Source organism: Neoarius graeffei, chromosome 1, assembly GCF_027579695.1.
Source record: "Neoarius graeffei isolate fNeoGra1 chromosome 1, fNeoGra1.pri, whole genome shotgun sequence".
NCBI classification, from domain to species: Eukaryota; Metazoa; Chordata; class Actinopteri; order Siluriformes; family Ariidae; genus Neoarius; species Neoarius graeffei.
Genome location: NC_083569.1, coordinates 114,576,750 through 114,598,416, shown reverse-complemented (window position 1 = coordinate 114,598,416; position 21,667 = coordinate 114,576,750). Strand labels below are relative to the sequence as shown.

Below are 21,667 nucleotides of genomic sequence, written 5' to 3'. Positions count from 1 at the left end.
CTCCATCTTCATCTTTTGTTAGCCTTCCTTCTCAATACAACAAACTGTATGATCAGTGTTATAGACTTCACTAAAGCAAATCCTTTTTATATACAGCATAACTCACTGAAAAGTAAAGGTGATGATACATGGGGCAACTTTTCAGGCAATGTTGCTGGGCAACTGCACTTCAACACTTTCCCACTGAGATTGGGCAACATAATTTCTATCTGAACAATTTTGATCATTTTGGGCAACTTTTTAAGATCATCCAATCAGAGTGCTAGCAGCGAATCACACGACCACCTGAGAGCTTCTGAAATTTTCAACAAAGATGGCAGCGTCTCAACGGCAGTGGAGCAAAGAAAAAGAGAGACAAGAGCCAAGTGTAAACTGCGGTTACCTAAACACCGCTCCATAGAAACTGAATGGGATTTAGCTAACTAGCGGTGTTTTTTGCGAGCATACTTAGCTGAAAGTTATCGCTAGCTATGTAGGAATAATGTTAGCTCTCTTGCATCAAGGTAAAAGTGTTGGGCAGCTCATTTTTTTAAAAAAAAATTTGAGATAGAGATTGTCTAACTTATTGTTTGATCTAATTCACATACAGAGCACGACTGCTTCTGGAACCTGAGTGTGAAACTTTGAGATCTAAAAAAGAAAGAAAGCCTTTCAGGACCTCTGTCACCCCTTTTCCTCCTCAGCAGCATCTCCTGGTCCCGGTCCTTTTTTTTTTTTTGCCGACATGAGAATTAAATGATTTTGTTTTTGCCGTTATGTTTTTGTGATGTATGTGTCAGTTATTAGTTATAGTATGTGATTGAGACTAGTAGCATTTTTAAAGAGATTTAAGAAATGTTTGCTTTTAACAGAATATTTTGACTTATAAATGTAAAAATAATGACAAATTATCTTTTGACCAGAGTATCTATTCAGTTTTGTTCCAGAAGTCATACGGACTTGAGCGCTGAAGCCGAGACAAAAGTGACAGCTGCAAATGTTTCAGTGTCCATCTTTGCGTGTCTGTCTCACTGGCAACATATTTGCTCTTATCTGATTGGTTGTTACCAATTGTCTGTTGCCCTAATTAGTTGCCCGGTGTCTCACTTGGTTGCCCGTTGCTGGGAACACTGCCCAGTAACATTGCCCAAAAAGTTGCCCCATGTATCATCACCTGAAGAGATGCTCCTTTGTGTAAGTCTGATTGCCATGTTGAACTTGGAGGAACTCGTAGTTGAGAGTTCACAAGTCGGAATTTCGAGTTGAAGGGGCGTTTTATGACCTGTAGGCAAATGCAGCAGATCTGAAATAGCCACTCTGAACAGAAATACATCTCACAACACACACACACACACACAAAAAAAAAACACCGTGAAATCTTTTGGCAGATGGGCCACAACAGCAGAAGATCAGTCCTGTTAGCCAAGAAAAGGAATCTGACCCGAGAGTGGGCACAGGCCCACCCGAACTGGGTGTTTGGAAATTGGACACCTGGTCTAATACACCTTGATTTTTACTGCATGATGCAGGTGGGAGTTTCAGAATTTGGCCTCAACAACATGAATCCATGCAACATGCAAATATTTTCAGTTTGGACAACCTTTGGCTTTAAAACAAAACAATAAGTGTCAGTGGGGTTACAGTTAAAAAGTTATAAGTCAGTTATTGCTTTAGCACAACCGTCTTCACACCTCCCCCCCTTCTTCACTGCTGAAATGACATCACTGAATTAAAAAAAAGAAGAAGTGAAACCACAACTGCCAACTTGTGTCTGTTCTCTGAAATGATCACTGCCTTGTGTGTGTGTGTGTGTGTGTGTGTGTGTGTGTGTGTGTGTGTGTGTGTGTGTGTGTGAGAACAAGGTTAATGAGACGTTTATTTCTGCATAACTGCTTTTGTTGTTGTTGTTTTACACAAATAAGTAAAGAATGATTATTATTCAAACACACACACACACACACACACACACACACACACACACACACACACACACACACAACTTGCTGTAGTAAGGTATTTCCCTGCTCAGGAACACAAATGGAAATTAGGTATTGAGTTATAAGGCATTTTCTCAGTAAGTCCAGTTAATGCAAACATGGTTTTGTTAAAGCTTCTCTGTTCACAGTAAAGTCCACCAGTTACAAAGTTAAAAGATAGTTCTTGTTTTCACACGTCCACTTTCACACCTCCCCCCTTCTTCACTACTGAATTTGCACCATGATATTAAAATAGAAAATAAACCACATCCTTGAACTGGTCTCTGCTCTCAGGCCTCTCACACGGTCACTGCCCTGTGTGTGTACAGGACTAATGAGAAATGTTTGTTTCTGCTCTTATTTTCTATTATTTTAAACAGAAAGATAAATAATGATTCGTGATTATTGGAAAAAAAAGTTCTGTGCATTAGTGTGGTATTAGTATGTATTATAGTGAACTTCCTGTGGTAAGATGTTTCCCTGCACAGACCATAATAGTAAAAAAAAAAAAGGGAACTAGGCATTTAGTTCTACGGCATTTTCTCAGTCAGTCTAGTTAATGCTAACATGGTTTTATTCAAACCTTTCTGTGGACAAGAAAGACCACCAGAGTCTCACCACAGCAGCTAAAGACATTTCAGTTCATCACAACCATGACTTCCACTGATGAAAGTACAAACACCATCCAGTCATTTTCTTTTAGCAGATCAAATGATCATGAGAGGTTGTCACTGAGCAGCAGATGACAACAGGACACAGAAAATCAGGAACAGATTCCAACAATACAGACTCGTTTACACTCATGACATTATTTAAACCCTGTGTTTTAAACTTGCTCTACTTGTACTCTTACCTGTTGATCTATCATCGTTACTGAGAGTCGTTACACATCAAACTAAACCCTTCTCATAAGAGATATGGATACACTGATCCACCTGAGCAGTCATGCTGAAGTACACACAATGTCCTAATGACACAATAAACTCATCACTCAGGACATTCACACTGCAGAATAACAACTTTATACCCCACCACTCACTCTAATGAAGACACAAAGAGAACATTTACTCACAGAGCATCACAGGGAGTGGACTGAGCTCCATCCTGTAACTCTAATGACTGACTGACTGACTGACAGAGCAGTGGTGTGTGTTAAAGCCTTACCACTTCCTGTGACAGAGAGAGGGAGGGTGAATGTACGTCAGTTTTATATTTTAGTTGACACAGACATGGTTGCTCCTGTCCCATTATTTTTGACATTAAGCCTGTTTTAAGGCTCACACTGTAAAATACATTGTTTCATTTTGCCAGAATTAAAATAATTTGTGCTCAAGAATAACACTCTGAATTGCAGTGCTGTAAATAGGCAAAATATTAAGTGTTCATCATATTCACACTGTCCACTTTATTAGGAACACCTATGTACCTGCTCATTCATGCAGTTATCCAATTAGCCAATCATGTGGCAGCAACACAAAGCATTAACTCATGCAGTAACTTGTACTTCAGAATGTCCTTGGATTTTCAGACACAACAGTGTGTATAGATTACACAAAGAGAAAGACAAAAAGAAACACCTTGTTGATGAGAGAGGTCAGAGGAGAATGACCAGACTGGATCACACTGACAGGAAGGCTACAGTAACTCGGTATGTGGTGGCCAGTGATTGAAAAGTGAAAATAAATTGTCTTTGACTCCCTCTAGTAGTAACTGTAGTATAATTTTAATCCTGACCTCCTTCAGACTGTAATGGGTTTAACCAGAGGCCAGTAAATGGGATTTCTGCCTGTTTTGGGGTGCCTGGGTTCAGTATTGAATATATTTGTCTTGTCACACTCCACAGTAGTGGTTCTGAGTGGACACTCCGAGCTTTAAGGATCTACAGTGTATCATAAGATTTTTTTTTTTTTAAAGAAAATGGTGATTGTCACATTTCAGCTCTTTGGGATGCTTGTCCATCTGAATCTCAAATTTGATGGAGTTCTGTTCAACTCCTAAATTCTGTGTAAGTTTCTCCAAACACAGGCAAAAACATCTCCAAATGGCACCAAATCTCTTCATCTGAAGGCAGGACCATGAAGGAGAAAGGTGAGTTTCCTCAGAAATTTCCTGAAAAGGAAATCCCTGTAAATATTTTATAAAATCTGAAATCTGTGAGGCAATATGTTGTATAATAGATCTAAATATTTAGAGCACTACAGTTTTAACTTATAGCATAATTTGTTTGTGGATTCATTCATTCATTTCATTGATAACAAATGCCATGTTGGGTAATGTCATTATCTTCCACCTGCACTGTGTTGTAAAATGTAGGGGAGCTGCTTTAACAACAATGCATTGTGGGTAATGTAGTCCTGGAGAAATAAGGGAAAAGGGGGAAAAAGTGCTTCAAAGCAGACATTTGTTTTCAACTGTGTTTGTTTAATGGCAATAAAGCCACTCAAAACAAAGTAATATATCGATTTACGCACTGCCTACAAGCGGAGCTCCCATCTGTTTCTGGGTTGAAGAATTTTCTTATCATAGCCAGCCTCATCTCATCTCATCTCATCTCATCTCATCTCATCTCATCTCATTATCTGTAGCCGCTTTATCCTGTTCTACAGGGTCGCAGGCAAGCTGAAGCCTGTCCCAGCTGACTACGGGCGAAAGGCGGGGTACACCCTGGACAAGTCGCCAGGTCATCACAGGGCTGACACATAGACACAGACAACCATTCACACTCACATTCACACCTACGGTTAATTTTAGAGTCACCAGTTAACCTAACCTGCATGTCTTTGGACTGTGGGGGAAACCGGAGCACCCGGAGGAAACCCACGCAGACACGGGGAGAACATGCAAACTCCACACAGAAAGGCCCTTGCGGGCCACGGGGCTCGAACCCGCACCTTCTTGCTGTGAGGCAACAGCGCTAACCACTACGCCACCGTGCCGCCTATGATGATTTTAGTAAAAAATAAATGAATAAAAATAACGGTAATTGCGCATTGACCCCCAACACACACCTCTACTTAACGTTGTAGCACAAAATAGAAAGGGTGTATATGGTCCTAATTGGCTCTGTTAGAACCAGAAAAGGTTGTAGTTTTATGAGCGACTTAGTTTTGGAGGTGAATCCGAACAAATTCCTGCCTGTTGCGCGACACCTGCTCCTGCCGCTCCAGCACTGTAAAATGAAAGTAATTTATTGCCATTATTTAGCCTTGTGCCTAGCAAGTGAGCTTACAAAGATGATAATTACAAAGAGACACTGCTTCATCATAACTGTGAAAGCTGAACACCAAAAAAAACCAAAAAACAATGATTTGTACCATTTATTCAGTGCTTAATTTGTGAAGTGGGAGGTCCCGGAACGCCAAATATTTTCAAATACATTTTCGTGAGAGCCATATATAAAAAGTGACACTGAATATAACTAAAATGCATTTTTACGTATGACCAACAATTTGAGTGTAATATATTCTTTTTCATAATGAAGAGGCTCTTGACATGCCGTCTTCCTCCTGTCCCCCGCTGAATATTTTGACGCAAACGTAGCTTGGCGTGTTTCGAAGTGCCGCTTTATTTCATTGTTTCATTGATGCAATCTTGTCATTGTATAGGCCTATTGGACACAAAGCAGAACCCTCTCACCCCACAAAGGCGAATTCCTCTGTCCATTCCTGTTGAAATGTACGGTAGCCTACCAGTCACCTTTTTTTCCCTTTTCGCCATGTTCTTTGTCAAAAGGCTTTGCTTTGCAGACAGCTAACTGACTTTTTCATTAAACGGAGGTGTACTTCTTGATCTCAATGTGAACTGATTAATCTGCGAGCCAGATGCAGTCACCAAAAGAGCCACATCTGGCTCCCGAGCCATTGCAGACCCCTGCGTTAAGGCAACAACTGGATCAACAATTAACAAATCAAACACAGGTTACAATATATTGATGGTCATAATAAAACACAGCAGAGTAAAGACTTAATCTTGCTTATGTATCTGACTGAGATTATAAAGAAAGTAAATAAATAAAACGGTCCTGGCACTTGCACCCACAACGCAGCCCCATAGACCGTAGAACACATCTGAACAATAGACCTACCACGTGTCGACCGACCCGGCAGTGGCCCCGCTTGGCAAAAAAATAAAAAATAAATAATATCAGACATTATGATCTTAGAAAACACTTTAGTGATGAACAGTTACAGACAGTAATATGTTGTGATATTATGTTATAAAATATTATTTTTTATTAGCCTATATATTAAATTATATATTAAATTTATCTTCTAAAATAACAGACTGTACTCATATCACAACCGGTTTATTTCACCATTGGAGATCAGATCACACAAGACATGAGTTAAATGACTCATTTTAAGGCTTTAAGTAGGGTATTTAAAAGCATAGCCTAGGATTTCAAGCATATTTCAAGTTTAAAAGCAGTGCCAGCAAACATAAGTGCCAGCAAACATAAGTGCAATCAATTCAAGTAATAGTTAAGAAATAAAGGATTTACAAAACAAGTTGGAGAGTTCATTTTAAGGATTCAAGTTTTACTATATTCCAAGGATTCAAGTAGCAGCCATAAGTGCAATCGATTCAAGTAATGGGTAAGTAATAACGGGTTTTTAAAAAGTGACGTGAACCATTTTTTCTTTTTCTTTTTCAAGTAACACTGTTATGGTAATTCTTTTCTTAAGTAATAACGAGTTGACATGTAACCAGGGCTTAATTGAGCCGGAACATGACGGAACAAGATCCGGAACCTCCGTCGTCGGATCCGGCAGCTATTTTCATTTCATTCGGTGTTCCGGCAACTATTTAAGTGGATCAGATCACCTCCGTGACCATCACAAAGGGAAAAAAAATCAAACAATAAATTAAATAAATAAGTAAATAAAAATGTGTTTAGTGTTCGGTTTTGATTTTGATATCTGTTGTTGATTTCTCTCCTATGACATCCACAAAATCTATGCGGAAGGGGAAGGGGGGGGCATGGGGTGTATACTTCCACTCAATAGAACACTGGGTTTTTTGTAGCCGTTAGCTTGCGCTGTGGAAAAAATGGCAAAAAACCAAGAAAGGTAGGCGGATCGCTCGTCTCGTCTCGTCTCGTCTCGTCTCGTCTTCTTCCGCTTATCCAGGACCGGGTCGCGGAGGCAGCAGTCTAAGCATGGAAGCCCAAACTTCCCTTTCCCCAGACACCTCGGCCAGCTCCTCGGGAAGAACACCGAGGCGTTCCCAGGCCAGCTGAGAGACATAGTCCCTCCAGCGTGTCCTGGAGGCGGATCGCTGCCCTGAAAAAAAAAAAAACCTTACATGTCAACTCGTTATTACTTAAGAAAAGTATTAACCGTGTTACTTGAAAAAGAAAAAGAAAAAATGTTCACGTCACTTTTTAAAAACCCGTTATTACTTACCCATTACTTGAATTGATTGCACTTATGGCTGCTACTTGAATCCTTGGAATATAGTAAAACTTGAATCCTTAAAATGAATTCTCCAACTTGTTTTGTAAACCCTTTATTTCTTAACTATTACTTGAATTGATTGCACTTATGTTTGCTGGCACTTATGTTTGCTGGCACTGCTTTTAAACTATCTAAATACAGTTTTACTGATATCTGAAAATTATATCACTTACCATGAAATTTGATTTCTCTCCGCTGCGTTGCTGATATGTGATCCACAGTGGATATTTGTATATCCCCATTGTCAAGCCAGTCCATAGCAAGAATAGAAATGTAACTTTGCACCATCTGGTGGTTATTTTGGGTAAAACAGGCCGGGGGCGTATTACCCCACTCTACTCTATTAATTTCCTGGGTTCCAGAAAATGGCTGGAGCAGCTGTTACTCTTCTTCATGCTCTTTGCACTGACTGACTGGTCGAAAGGTTTGGGATGAAGCTTGCTCGCTTGGTCTAGATTCCGTGAGATTGTATGTAATGTGCGGGCATAAGGGAGCCACTATCAATATGCGGGAGACTCCTGGAACTTCCGGGAGACTTGGGATGTCTGAGTTTATGAGGAAAACCTGCTCATTCATGCAATTATCCATCATCCAATCAAGTGACAGTAGCACAGTGTATTAAATCATGCAGATACAGGTGGGGTCACAGCTAAAGTAAAGTAATTTCCTCATTAACACTGTGTGCTCTCAGTTCACAGTTCATACTTGAAACTACTAATGCCGCTTTTCCACTACAAACGCGGCTGAGCTGTGCCGTGCCGAGTCGAGCTGAGTCGGGCTGAGCGGGGCTGTTGGAGTTGCATTTCGACTACAACCGCGCTGAACCGTGCTGGCTGGAAGTGGGTGGACACATTGGGTGGAGTTAGCGAAAGTGGGTGGACGTCATGTGATGTCGTTAAGCAGCGCAAACAGTGACATCAGTGACAGTGGCGGAACAAGTCAGAGCCGGGCCGGGGGCGGGGCAAATGACCGGGCCCTTTATTAAAGCTTATCATAACATCATTTTAGGCTACAAAATGTCCGCAACTGCGGTGTTTACCAATTTCAACACTACCGGGTGCAACTATGTTATTTAGTACATCAAGTCCTTCAAACGAACATGTAACTCAGAAACAAAAAACATTAGGATACTGTACATGGCTCATAATAAAACATCAATAGCCTATACTGCGCACATTATTTGAAGGGCATACGAATGAGCGCTCAGAGGTTGCAACGGTGACAGGAAGAGTCAGAAATAAAAGGAGGGCGGTGCAAACCTCACTGAATGCACTGTGTTTACCAATTTCAACACTATGGGGTGCAACTATGTTATTTTGTACATTAAGTCCTTCAAACGAACATGTAACTCAGAAACAAAAAAACATTAGGCGACATACTGTACATGGCTCATAATAAAACATCAATAGCCTACTGCGCGCATTATTTGAAGGGCATACAACGAGCCTTGCGCTCCGCGAACTCGTCCACGATGCTCTGTATGTCACTGATTCAGTGAGCTTTTAAGCGGTTGTTAGGTTTATATAAGTATTAATTCTTGGCCAAGAATTCAGCAAAATTATTCTGTGTCAAAATTATATTAGTTGAAACGACCTTAGGTCCAGCTGGACATTGTTTGGGAACATTTTGTTTATGAAATGTGTATTTTGAACAGAGAAGTGTCTGAAGGTCTGTTTTGGTGTCAGATCGACTCACACACACCCTGAAATGGTAGAATTAAAGTTCATGTTTATGTTAATCCATTCAGTTGAAACTTAGGTCATAGCTTCATAAAAGCTATGAAATATACTGAAATATATTGAAATATACTATGGTAGTGATTTGGATCCCGTAATTAATGAATGCATTCCGTGATTAATGTTAGTTTTATAGTTTTAGATTAGTTTCATAATGGCATTATAATTATAGTTAAGATCTTATGATTCTAAGGGTTTTTAGTTTAAAAGCATTAACCTAATTTAGTTATGAGTTTAATCCTGTTAGTTGTTTAATTGTTCTCTCTCTTTCAGACATATTCTCATTGTTCTTGTGGTTAAGTTGTTCTTATTTTTAATGTTTATTTTCTTATAACATTCTTTGTTTTAGCATTGTTTTAGACATATTGTTATTTGTTATTTTGCTTATGTTGATGAAATCAAGATGTAATTTACTGACTTAACACACATTTATGTGTTAAGGAGTTATGTTAAATTATTAGATCCTTTCTGTGCAAACGTGTCTTTGACCTTCTCTGAATAGACTCCGTAGACTAGACATTCTGTGTTTAGACATTCCATGCTGATATCTATCTGTACCTTACTGTCATCAGAAATATGTTTTTATATTATGATTGATTCAAGATCATTACACACTTCCACATAGACACACACCCATTACACACACACACACACACACACACGAAGACAAAACATAAACACAGAAACACTATAAGACGTTTCCAAAGATGTTTTCATTTTGACGAAGTGACTGTGCGAATAAACTGACATGTGAATCTCTGATTCTGATTGTCTGTTTCTCTCGACCTGATCATTCTCGTCCTCGGCTGAGGGTGGCCCACGAAGGAATCGGGGTCTCTTTCTGGGTGAACCCAACAATTTGGTGTCAGAAGTGGGATACTGCCAACCAGGTGAGTAAATTATTTGAATTTTATAATTGGTTATTGATTGGTCACCGCCTGGTTGGTAGTAATTTCAAAAAAAAAAAAAAAAATAGAGACCCAGTAAATTCAGGTAAACCTCATGTGGAGGCACGGGACGTAAGGAACCTCGTAGACTGAAGATTAGATTAGACACCTTTATTTATTTTAGACTCTTGTTTACGGGACGAGACGGGGCTGGTAGAGCCACGGGATTGGGCTGGTAAACCTCATAATTTGTTTACGGGACGGTGAGCCTCGTGAAGACACTTCAAGGAGGAGAACTGTCACGAGAAGAGCGCGCTTTTAATCTTTGATTCCTTCGTGCAGCCACCATGGGGGGAAAAATTGTATTATAAAAATTGTATTATATTAATTGTATTATATTAATTGTATTATATTAATTGTATTATTGTATTAAGGTACCCGGACCCCGAGAAAAAAAACCCACGGGATTGGATGTGGTTTAGCATTCTACACAGATTCTAGACAATTTGGCCGGCTCAGTTTTGATTTATCCTCATCCAGGTATTTGCAATCTCTAGGAGCTGTGCAATGTATCTTTAATTGTTTTAGCATTTATATAAGGCATTACTGGATATGCACAAAATAATGAAACAACAAATCAGTACTCTGGACATGAACAGTCAGAACTGTGTTCCTGGTGTGCATAAATGTCAAACCTTTGGTCAATCAAACCTGTATAACCAACTTCCAAAGTCCTTATTCCCTTTATAAAGTCCTTATAAGATGCAAATTAAAATGATTTACCTAAAATTTGAATGATAATTAACAATGATATATCCCAGGTACTTTTTAATAATAAACTTTAAGAATGAATACAAAGCTTCAATGTTTGACAAAAAACTACAAAGTGTAAATGTTATGTGCTCTTTTATCATTGTGGGAATTGATTATAGCTCTAAATAAATATTGAAGTGTTTTTTGTTAAAAAGAATCCGTATAACTTTATTTGTACGCCTGTATACTATGTTTATTGAATCAAATCCGTATAAAATCCGGACATTCTGTATTGTGCATTATGATCTCAACGAAAGCTTTACTGAATCGATTCTTTAGAACAAACTCGCATGCGTGTGAATCAATTTACTTGATTCACTCTTGATTCTTCAGAAACTACGGAAACCTTATTTGTATTCCTGTTTTCAAATTGTAAACAATAATCACACTTTCATGCTGCATGAAATTAAAGTATGAACTTTCCTCAACCCATTACGTGTGCATGAACTCAACAAATGCAGTCCATGCGTCTGTATCGATTCGCTCGATCGAGTCATTTATGTTTCCCGAAGAAGATCCGAATCGTTTATGAATCTCATCACTGTTAGAAACCCAAGAGAAGAGATCCTCTTCCCTTAACATCATCAGAGGAAAAATCTGCTTCTTAATCAATTAGTTTCAGCGTTTGGTGAGTAGATCATCTGTATTTTATTTTATATTCATTGTGTGTTGATAGTCCGAAACTTGTAACTGGAAAGTTATCAGGAAAGTCGCGAGTGGTCTGTGAGGTGATCTCTGAACAGGTCCGCGAACACTCTACAGACTATTAATGTTTTAATAATTAATAGTGCAGCTATTAATGCAGTTTCATGTCTTAATGAATGAATGATTAATACGAAGTTTTCAAAATTATGAGAACTCCAGTTCCCATGATGCTTGTGAACTGGGCATGCGCACTGGATGAAAGAAAAAGCAGCTCTTTTGGGCAATTATGCATTCAGACCTTAAATAATGAAATAACTGTACAAGCAAATACAACACAAAAAACATTTTTAAAACATTCACTTAAATTAAACAGACATGGTAAAAAACAGAAGAAATATATTTAAGGCCAAATCAAATATCACTTTCAGATTTGAAGATATTTATCAGGAATCATTTTTAAAATATCGAGTATTATACCACTTCCTGTTTAAAGGTATAATAAAAGGCACCAAATATATTTACCCTACGTGTGAAGGGAAATGCCGAAAAGTTTAATGTTTAACCTAATGTTTAATGATGATCTAAAACATTTTAAAACTGATCGTGTGGTGGTCTAGTGGTTAGGATTCGGCGCTCTCACCGCCGCTGGTGTAGTGGGATTTTTTATTAATCATATGTAATTCTAACCTTTAAATATCCTATATACTCCTGTTTCTGACGCGTTTTAGCGAACTTGTCTTGTCTGGGAAGCATGCAACTAGTTCAACAGCGAGCTAACCCGCTTTTTACTTCATTTTTGACATTTTTTGAATAATTGTCGTCATAATATTTAATATAAATAATATTTGAATAATTGTTCCGTAGCAATATGCTCTGTCTCTTTCTCAGTGAACATTGAGATAAGGACTCCCAGACTGTTACAGAGAGCTATAATATAAACAACTCATGCAAGAACAGCAGGCAAGGACACAGAAATCTGCAATGGGCAGAGAAAATCATTATTTTTGGCGCTTTCTCACAATAATAAATTTAATAAGTAATCTCTTTATATTATTAGGTAAATTCCATATACATAAAGTCAAAATGTCCAATACAACCAATTCTCATTCCCATTAATACTGTTAATTGAATTAAAAATGTATCTTCAGTCTCTGTCACATATCGAATCCAACAAAGAGTGCTTATCAGCTATTCAATTTTATTCAAATTACATTCAGTGAAATTGTTTGTCATTTCAATTTGCCCCGTTTTTTTAATTTATTTATCTCCTTATCTTTCTTTAAACTACTTGCTACTTATGAGGCTAAGCTTAACTATGTTCCTCCTAATTTCGAACTATTGATATGAAATGCTCTGATTAACTGTTTGCTCCATACTTTTGCCTTTAAAAACCACAGAGGATATGGAATGGATAGGTTAATGTATTTAGTTAACCATAATTTCTTTCAGCAAGAAACAGTTAACAAACGTTTACTTGAATAACTTTTTGTTTATAAATCGGAGACTTGGGTTTATACATTAAGTATTCATTGTCCTTGAACCTTTCCACACTTAAATTGACATGAAACTACACAAAATATGATTTAATAAGCAATACCTCTCTCTCTGGATCCATGTCATCCTACAGTCTCTTCTCGAGCAAGGCGTGGCGAGACACTTTACACAAGATTTACGCAAGATTAATGAATTGATTGCTTCTTCTGTAATATCACAGGTTCCTGCCATTAATGATCTCTGTTCTGTCTTTTTTTTTTCCACGCACATGAGGAGATAGCGTTTGGACTCAAGGTTTCATTTGACTCTCCTGCTGTTTTTTTTTTTTCCAGCTGTAATTCATAACGTGCTCTGTGACCTTCTCCCTCCCTCAGGACTCTGTGGTCTGTGTGTTCTGGTGTCTGCTGAGTCACCAGAAATCTGCCAAGACACTGACACTTACGCCTGCTCCAACATCTGGTGCATAAGGGCTTCCAGAACTAAGCTGCAATATTGCATGGACACTTAAGTTTTGAACTTTCTCAAGGCTGTCATTCTAGACACAAAACCTCCTCCACTGCAACATCCTTTGACCTGGACTGACGCTATGGTGGTCGCTTATCACTCCCTCAGAAGCACCCTTTGTTCCGCCCCTGGGTCACCTGCTCACTTCAAGCCCTTCCACCTCTGTGCCTGTGGACACCGGGGCACAGCCTCTGGGGAACGTGAGGGGGGGGAAATGCATCATTGTGCGTTTTTATCCAAAACATTAGACATTGTTGCTCAAGGCTTACCTGTGCGTCTGGGGGCTGTCTCCGCATGTGCTTTGATGGTTTGATGGTAAAATTTACAGACCCATTAAATTAATTAATCAGTAATTTAATAGATAATTAAATTAACATATGACTATTTATTCTCTGTTCTACTAACAATCTCGAAATTCGTGTCACATCCTCTTTTGATAATGTAGGTCGCGCTCTCGCACGCCTCCTTAATTCTCGGGATGATACTTGGGATGACTGATATTGTCTGTCTAAAAATCGTACATACTACTAGTATCAGGTCTGATCTCTTCCCTCCAGCCCTCTAGGGATCTTTGTTAATGGTTCTTGTTCTAAACCCTCAGACGGTTCTTGTTTTATAATTTATAATATCACACCTCTGTGGTTATTCTGTGTTCAATCAATATATCAGCCTGATATTCTGCATGAGACATACGCTCTTTCTTTCTCATTTGATTTTTGTCATCTTGATTGTGGACAAATTCTCTAAATGGGTAGAAGTTTTTCCCTGTTTTCGAGAGAACACGAAGGTAGTTACTCGTTTTAATTTTATTTATAAGTGCCTTTCAAAGTACCTAAGAACACTGGACAGTAAAAAAGAAAGACAAACAATAAAAGCAGAACAACAAAACAACTACAATAAAATAATAAGAAATCAATAATAATAATTATTGTTATAGTTATGGGGTTTCAAATGCCATAGACTCAGACAAGGGTACCCGTTTTACCTCAAAAGTCACACAAAACCTTTGTAAGTATCTCTAAACTAAACTGGTGTTTTCACACTCCTAAATCCTCTGGTATCGTAGAACGTACTAATCGAACATTGAAAGACAAATTAAGGTCATGCAGGACACAGGTTTGGTTCTGTAATCCATAATTCATTCTGGCTGAAATTCGTGTGACACCAAGAAATTATTCTCCCCTGGAAGAACTCCGGCTCCGGGTACCTCTGATTTGAAAATGCATATGGATGAGTATTCTGCAGCCCTTATAGATAAGTTGCATAAAATTTGTACCAAGGTCAATAATACAATATTATCTCCACCACACACCCCTTTCGCGTGGGAGACAGGTGCTGGTGTGATCTTTTTTTAAAGTAATGATTTGGACAATTGGGAAAACAATATAATGGGCCTGCAGACATAGTCGCCATTACTTTTGCTGCTGTTTTAACTGATCTTTTTCCACAGTGGATCCATGCCACTCGATTGAAGAAGGCTCCATAACAAAGTTGTGTTACAATAACAAGTTTGCTGCTATTAACGCTTTTTGTGTCCCTATCTAGTCTCTCTCTGGCCAGTTTTCTCTCTCTCTCTCTCTCTCTCTCTCTCTATTTCTGAGCTCTACACAGATTTGACTGAGAATCCTCAAGATGTTGTGAACAAAGAGGGGAAGAGATCTTGCGCCCCATTTGGAACCAATCAACCTCACTACAACCATGACAGTCCTCATCACGGGTTTCGTGACTTCATTGTTGCTCGGGGCAGGGCTACCCGCCCGAGCCTTCATGACTTCATTATTGCTCGGAGCAGGGTTACCCGCTCGAGCTGGACTTCGAGACAACATCTTCTGGACTAATTCACTAACTGGACCACACGAATGTGTTATGTCTTTCATCTGATGCCGTTTTCTACTATTATTACATCTCTATGCTCTAAAACTCTGTATTCTTACAGGACTCTGTTCTCACTATAGGTCGATATGCCTTCTAATTTCATTTTTCCCTCACTGTTTTAGAACAAATTACTCTGAAGGAAGTAGCGTGTATCTGGGAATTAAGAGGTTTTGAGTTTCTCTAAGCTCCGGTGAGGTGGGACGAGGGCTGATTGGGCATGCCCGCCCTCTGAGTACCAATATACGTCAAGAAGGGCAAAGATTAACTCAGAATTAATTCTCGATGTAATCACATATATGATCATGAGGTGATAATGATCAAATAGGTGATAATGATCAAATAGGATGCTAGGATTTGATAATAGTGATACTATTATCAAAGGGGGGGATTGTTAGGTTTATATAAGTATTAATTCTTGGCCAAGAATTCAGCAAAATTATTCTGTGTCAAAATTATATTAGTTGAAACGACCTTAGGTCCAGCTGGACATTGTTTGGGAACATTTTGTTTATGAAATGTGTATTTTGAACAGAGAAGTGTCTGAAGGTCTGTTTTGGTGTCAGATCGACTCACACACACCCTGAAATGGTAGAATTAAAGTTCATGTTTATGTTAATCCATTCAGTTGAAACTTAGGTCATAGCTTCATAAAAGCTATGAAATATACTGAAATATATTGAAATATACTATGGTAGTGATTTGGATCCCGTAATTAATGAATGCATTCCGTGATTAATGTTAGTTTTATAGTTTTAGATTAGTTTCATAATGGCATTATAATTATAGTTAAGATCTTATGATTCTAAGGGTTTTTAGTTTAAAAGCATTAACCTAATTTAGTTATGAGTTTAATCCTGTTAGTTGTTTAATTGTTCTCTCTCTTTCAGACATATTCTCATTGTTCTTGTGGTTAAGTTGTTCTTATTTTTAATGTTTATTTTCTTATAACATTCTTTGTTTTAGCATTGTTTTAGACATATTGTTATTTGTTATTTTGCTTATGTTGATGAAATCAAGATGTAATTTACTGACTTAACACACATTTATGTGTTAAGGAGTTATGTTAAATTATTAGATCCTTTCTGTGCAAACGTGTCTTTGACCTTCTCTGAATAGACTCCGTAGACTAGACATTCTGTGTTTAGACATTCCATGCTGATATCTATCTGTACCTTACTGTCATCAGAAATATGTTTTTATATTATGATTGATTCAAGATCATTACACACTTCCACATAGACACACACCCATTACACACACACACACACGAAGACAAAACATAAACACAGAAACACTATAAGACGTTTCCAAAGATGTTTTCATTTTGACGAAGTGACTGTGCGAATAAACTGACATGTGAATCTCTGATTCTGATTGTCTGTTTCTCTCGACCTGATCATTCTCGTCCTCGGCCGAGGGTGGCCCACGAAGGAATCGGGGTCTCTTTCTGGGTGAACCCAACAGCGGTAGTCTCACGACCCGAATAGTAAACAATAAACATGGAGGACATGGAGTCGTTAGTGTTGCTGGTCTTGGTGCTGTGGCTTGTTGTCACCGACAACGCCAACAGATACTGGCAAGAGCGTATAGATGAGGCGAGGCGCATAAGGCTTCAGAAATTCTCGTAATTCGTAATTCTCCTTCTTCCGGGTTTGCGGTGTTTACAGATCCCAGCGCGCTCGCGGGGCATGTGTGGGCATGTGAGGACACTCCTCCTCACCAATCAGTGCACAGGGGAGTGTCTGCTCACGCCCCCAGACTCAGTCGGCACGGTTTGGCTCGCTTCAGCCCCACTCCAAAACGGTGCGAGTTTTAGGGGCTAAGCAGGGCTGAAACGAGCTGAGTCGTGCTGGTTTTTGGTAGTCGAAACGCGAGCCGTGTCGGGCTGAAGTGAGCTGAAGCGAGCTGAAGTGAGCTGAAAAAGGGTAGTGGAAAAGGGCCATAATAGTACCTACTATTATTAGCATGAGCATGCCCAGTACATAGGACAAGCCAGCTAACCTTATTGACTTGCAATTTAAAGCTAGGGTACGGTAGGTCATTTTTGAGAAACCAGATTTTGAAAGTATCCAACTGAAAAATCCCACCCCCTCCCTTTAGCCCCTCCTCCAAAAACACATGAAAGTGCGCTGTAATTGGATCAGACTCCAGCTCAGAATGAAACATGGACTGTGGAACACATTTTGAACTGGTCAGGCCCATCAGTTCCCCAACCAATAAAATTAAATATTTTTAGTGAATTTGATTGGCTTATCGAGCAGTCACATGAATTCAAATGTTTCTTTGTTTGTTTCTTTATTTCTAATCACATTTTCCTTTGCAACTTATTCGAAGACGTATTGGCGAAATGGTGGATTTCTCAGGTATGTTTATAACTTAGAATTTCTCCTTTTCTACCTTTATCATTTGCTTAATGTGTGAAGATTCTTGAAAATAAATACAGATATATAAATGCAGATACATCCGCCATTTCGCACGTGAATTTCTTTCAGCGGTGAGCAACTTGAGTTGAAAAAACTCTCTTTTATGGCCAATGATTCACTTTAACTTACAACAGAAGTTAAAACCACAAACTTTTTCCAAGTACACACAAAAATGCAGGTCAAAAAATACAGTAGAAAAGGTAAAAACAGCTATTATAGAAATGGATTGCTTCGCATCGCCAGTCAAACTCTTATGGTTGTCAAGGAATGTCAAGTTAGCTTGCCTACCACGGGCTTGTTGCCATGGGGAAAATTGGCACGTGACCAATTCCTGCAAATGGCCTATTGGATCAGACTCCAGCTCAGAATGAAACATGGACTGTGGAACACATTTTGAATTGCTCAGGCCCAACAGTTCCCCAACCAATAAAATTAATTATTTTTTTCATGGTTTGGTTTCCATCAAATCAGGCGCTCTGTTTGGCTCGTGAGCGATCCAGAATCCTCTGATATGGACCCTGTTTATAGACAGAGTGCAAGGTGGGGGTGGGGCAAAATGACTGGCCGCAGATTCTATCAAAAGTTCGATCTAAATTGACCATGGTTGCAAAATATTGGCGAAAAATACGCAAACACTACGAAATATGAAAGTAAGATGAAAAAGAAACATTCTATTGCCTTATACTGCAAGACTAAAACAAAATAAAACTGTCAAAACTCACCTTTTCAGTGATAACGTCCGAACAGGTCACTCGCGTAACAGAAAGACCGCAAATGGAAGCACGATCAACTTCTAACTGTTGGAGTGGAAAATTCCATTCTACACATGCAAATTGCTAATGTGTGTCCTTCCCCGCACACAAATAACATGCTACAGTAAAAAATAGACCACAACTCATTTTATAGCTCAGAAATTCATACAAGACCAGCTACCATCGTAACATACGAAGAGCTCTTTTCCAAAACGCGATAAACGCCAAATTAAAAAAAAAAAAAACGAGTTTGTCGCACTATTCTGCTGTGTACTAAGCCTATTCACTGCTCCATTAATGTTTCATGCTAAATCGCTATATTTCCTTGTTTATATGTGCTGCAAATTGTAGTTTCTCTCCAAAATGTGATACACGCTACACCTGTTTTTTGGCTGAGTGCAACATTTCCTCTAGACCAATCAGAGTTCGGTCAGCATTCTACATGCATGGCGGCGCCCTGAAGCGAGGAGTTTTGTTTGGTTGCGTAGCTTCTTGAGCACAAATAACTTTTGCAAATGGTAGTTGTGAATACTTTTTGATGGTTCTGAAGAACATATGAGACCTACACCAGGTGGTAGAAGACGTCGTTTAAACAAAGATCACCATGAACGAGAGCAAACGAAGAAAATTCGCTATTCTGGTGGCGGGCTGATTATTGTTATTTAATTAGTGGTTTTGTCATGCTATTTAAGGTGGCACTTTGAATGGATTGCATTTAAAAAATTGAACTAACTGGCCATTTGTTATTTAGTTAGTTGTTTTCTGTGGTGGACAGTCTTAAAATGTAAGATTAAACATAAATGAATGTTATTTAAGTGTTTATATAATTTATTTGATTTTATTATAAATTGTATGATGAAAGTTCTTGATATTATATATCTACAGCATGTTCTCTTGTTTTAAAACCAGAAAGACAGAAAAAAATGAGTGGATTTATAGTGTTTTGAAAAAAATATATAATAAACTTTAGATTTATAATCAATAACATTGTTGTTAGATTTGTCAATTATTATGAAAAATGTTCAGACTGAATCAACTATCTATTGTAACAGGATAAATTAAATATTTGCAAAATTTATGGGTCTGGGTAAATGTCATTTTTCTGAAAACAATCAAAATGGATTTATAGCATTTTGGAAAAGAGCTCCACAGATTCTGTCAGAAACATATTCTATACCTAACTTTCAGCTTTCGTTTTAAAAAAAAAACAAAATTGCAGATTTATAACTAAATTTTTATATGGCATTGTGATTTTTAGTTACTACTTTTGGTGAGGGCGGCACGGTGGTGTAGTGGTTAGCACTGTTGCCTCACAGCGAGAAGGTCCGGGTCCGAGCCCCGTGGCCGGCGAGGGCCTTTCTGTGCGGAGTTTGCATGTTCTCCCCGTGTCCACGTGGGTTTCCTCCGGGTGCTCCGGTTTCCCCCACAGTCCAAAGACATGCAGGTTAGGTTAACTGGTGACTCTAAATTGACCGTAGGTGTGAGTGTGAATGGTTGTCTGTGTCTATGTGTCAGCCCTGTGATGACCTGGCGACTTGTCCAGGGTGTACCCCGCCTTTCGCCTGTAGTCAGCTGGGATAGGCTCCAGCTTGCCTGCAACCCTGTAGAACAGGATAAAGTGGCTAGAGATAATGAGATGAGATGAGATGAGATGAGATGAGATGAGATGAGATGAGATGAGACTTTTGGTGAGGTAGTGACCTTGACCCTGAGGCTTTCCATTTAGATCAAAACACACGATCGTATTGGGTATGCGGAAAATGGAGTTACAACGGTGATCAAATATTTTGCATGATGTTTTATTATGGTTATGATTATTCAGTGAGTGCACCAATCTTTAGGTGTATAAAGTTACAACTTAAAATACAATTAGTGATAACTGTAGACTTTTCAGTGGACAACAACCTTTTTAAGGGAATGCGATGTAGTCAACCTTTTATCATGTCCAGATCAAGCTGCCATTTTTCCACAAATTTGCAGAATTTTTGCCAAATTCTGAATATTCACATCAAAGATTTAGCTTTATCTATGTTATTTCTTTCATCATTCTATTTCAAATTAAAACCAACATCACCATTCAAAACTGTATAGTTTATTGACTGTGAGTATATTTAGGGGCGGCACGGTGGTGTAGTGGTTAGCGCTGTCGCCTCACAGCAAGAAGGTCCTGGGTTCGAGCCCCGGGGCCGGCGAGGGCCTTTCTGTGTGGAGTTTGCATGTTCTCCCCGTGTCCGCGTGGGTTTCCTCCGGGTGCTCCGGTTTCCCCCACAGTCCAAAGACATGCAGGTTAGGTTAACTGGTGACTCTAAATTGACTGTAGGTGTGAATGTGAGTGTGAATGGTTGTCTGTGTCTATGTGTCAGCCCTGTGATGACCTGGCGACTTGTCCAGGGTGTACCCCGCCTTTCGCCCGTAGTCAGCTGGGATAGGCTCCAGCTTGCCTGCGACCCTGTAGAAGGATAAAGCGGCTAGAGATAATGAGATGAGATGAGTATATTTAGTGGGGTACCCCCACAGTACCCAGTTTCTGAGACAGACCCATCTCATTATGTCTAGCCATTTTATCCTGTTCTACAGGGTCGCAGGCAAGCTGGAGCCTATCCCAGCTGACTACGGGCAAAAGGCGGGGTACACCCTGGACAAGTCGCCAGGTCATCACAGGGCTGACACATAGACACAGACAACCATGCACACTCAATTTAGAGTCACCAGTTAACCTAACCTGCATGTCTTTGGGGGAAACCGGAGCACCTGGAGGAAACCCACGCGGACAACATGCAAACTCCGCACAGAAAGGCCTTCGCCAGCCACAGCGCTCGAACCCAGACCTTCTTGCTGTGAGGTGACAGCCCTAACCACTACACCACCATGCCGCCCATGAGACAGACTCATAAATATATAAATATATATATGTTTAAAAAAATAAGTGAACTTTGATTGGCTTATAGAGCAGTCACATGAATTCAAATGTATGGTTGTTTCTTTATTTCTTTGTTTCAAATCACATTTTCCTTCGCAACTGATTCGAAGACGCATTGCCCATGAGAGGAAAGGACAGTGAGAAGGGAGAGCAGTCACTATAAAAAATATTCATTCCCCTAAGTCGAGCCCTACCGTTTCCATGGTC

At 39.2% G+C, this 21,667-nt stretch overlaps 1 protein-coding gene across 1 annotated transcript in view; it reads right to left on the bottom strand.

Moving 5' to 3' along the window:
• The window catches only part of LOC132882146 (obscurin-like), a 181,504-nt gene that overhangs the window by 110,743 nt on the left and 49,094 nt on the right, over positions 1-21,667 (bottom strand). The window lies entirely within an intron of this gene.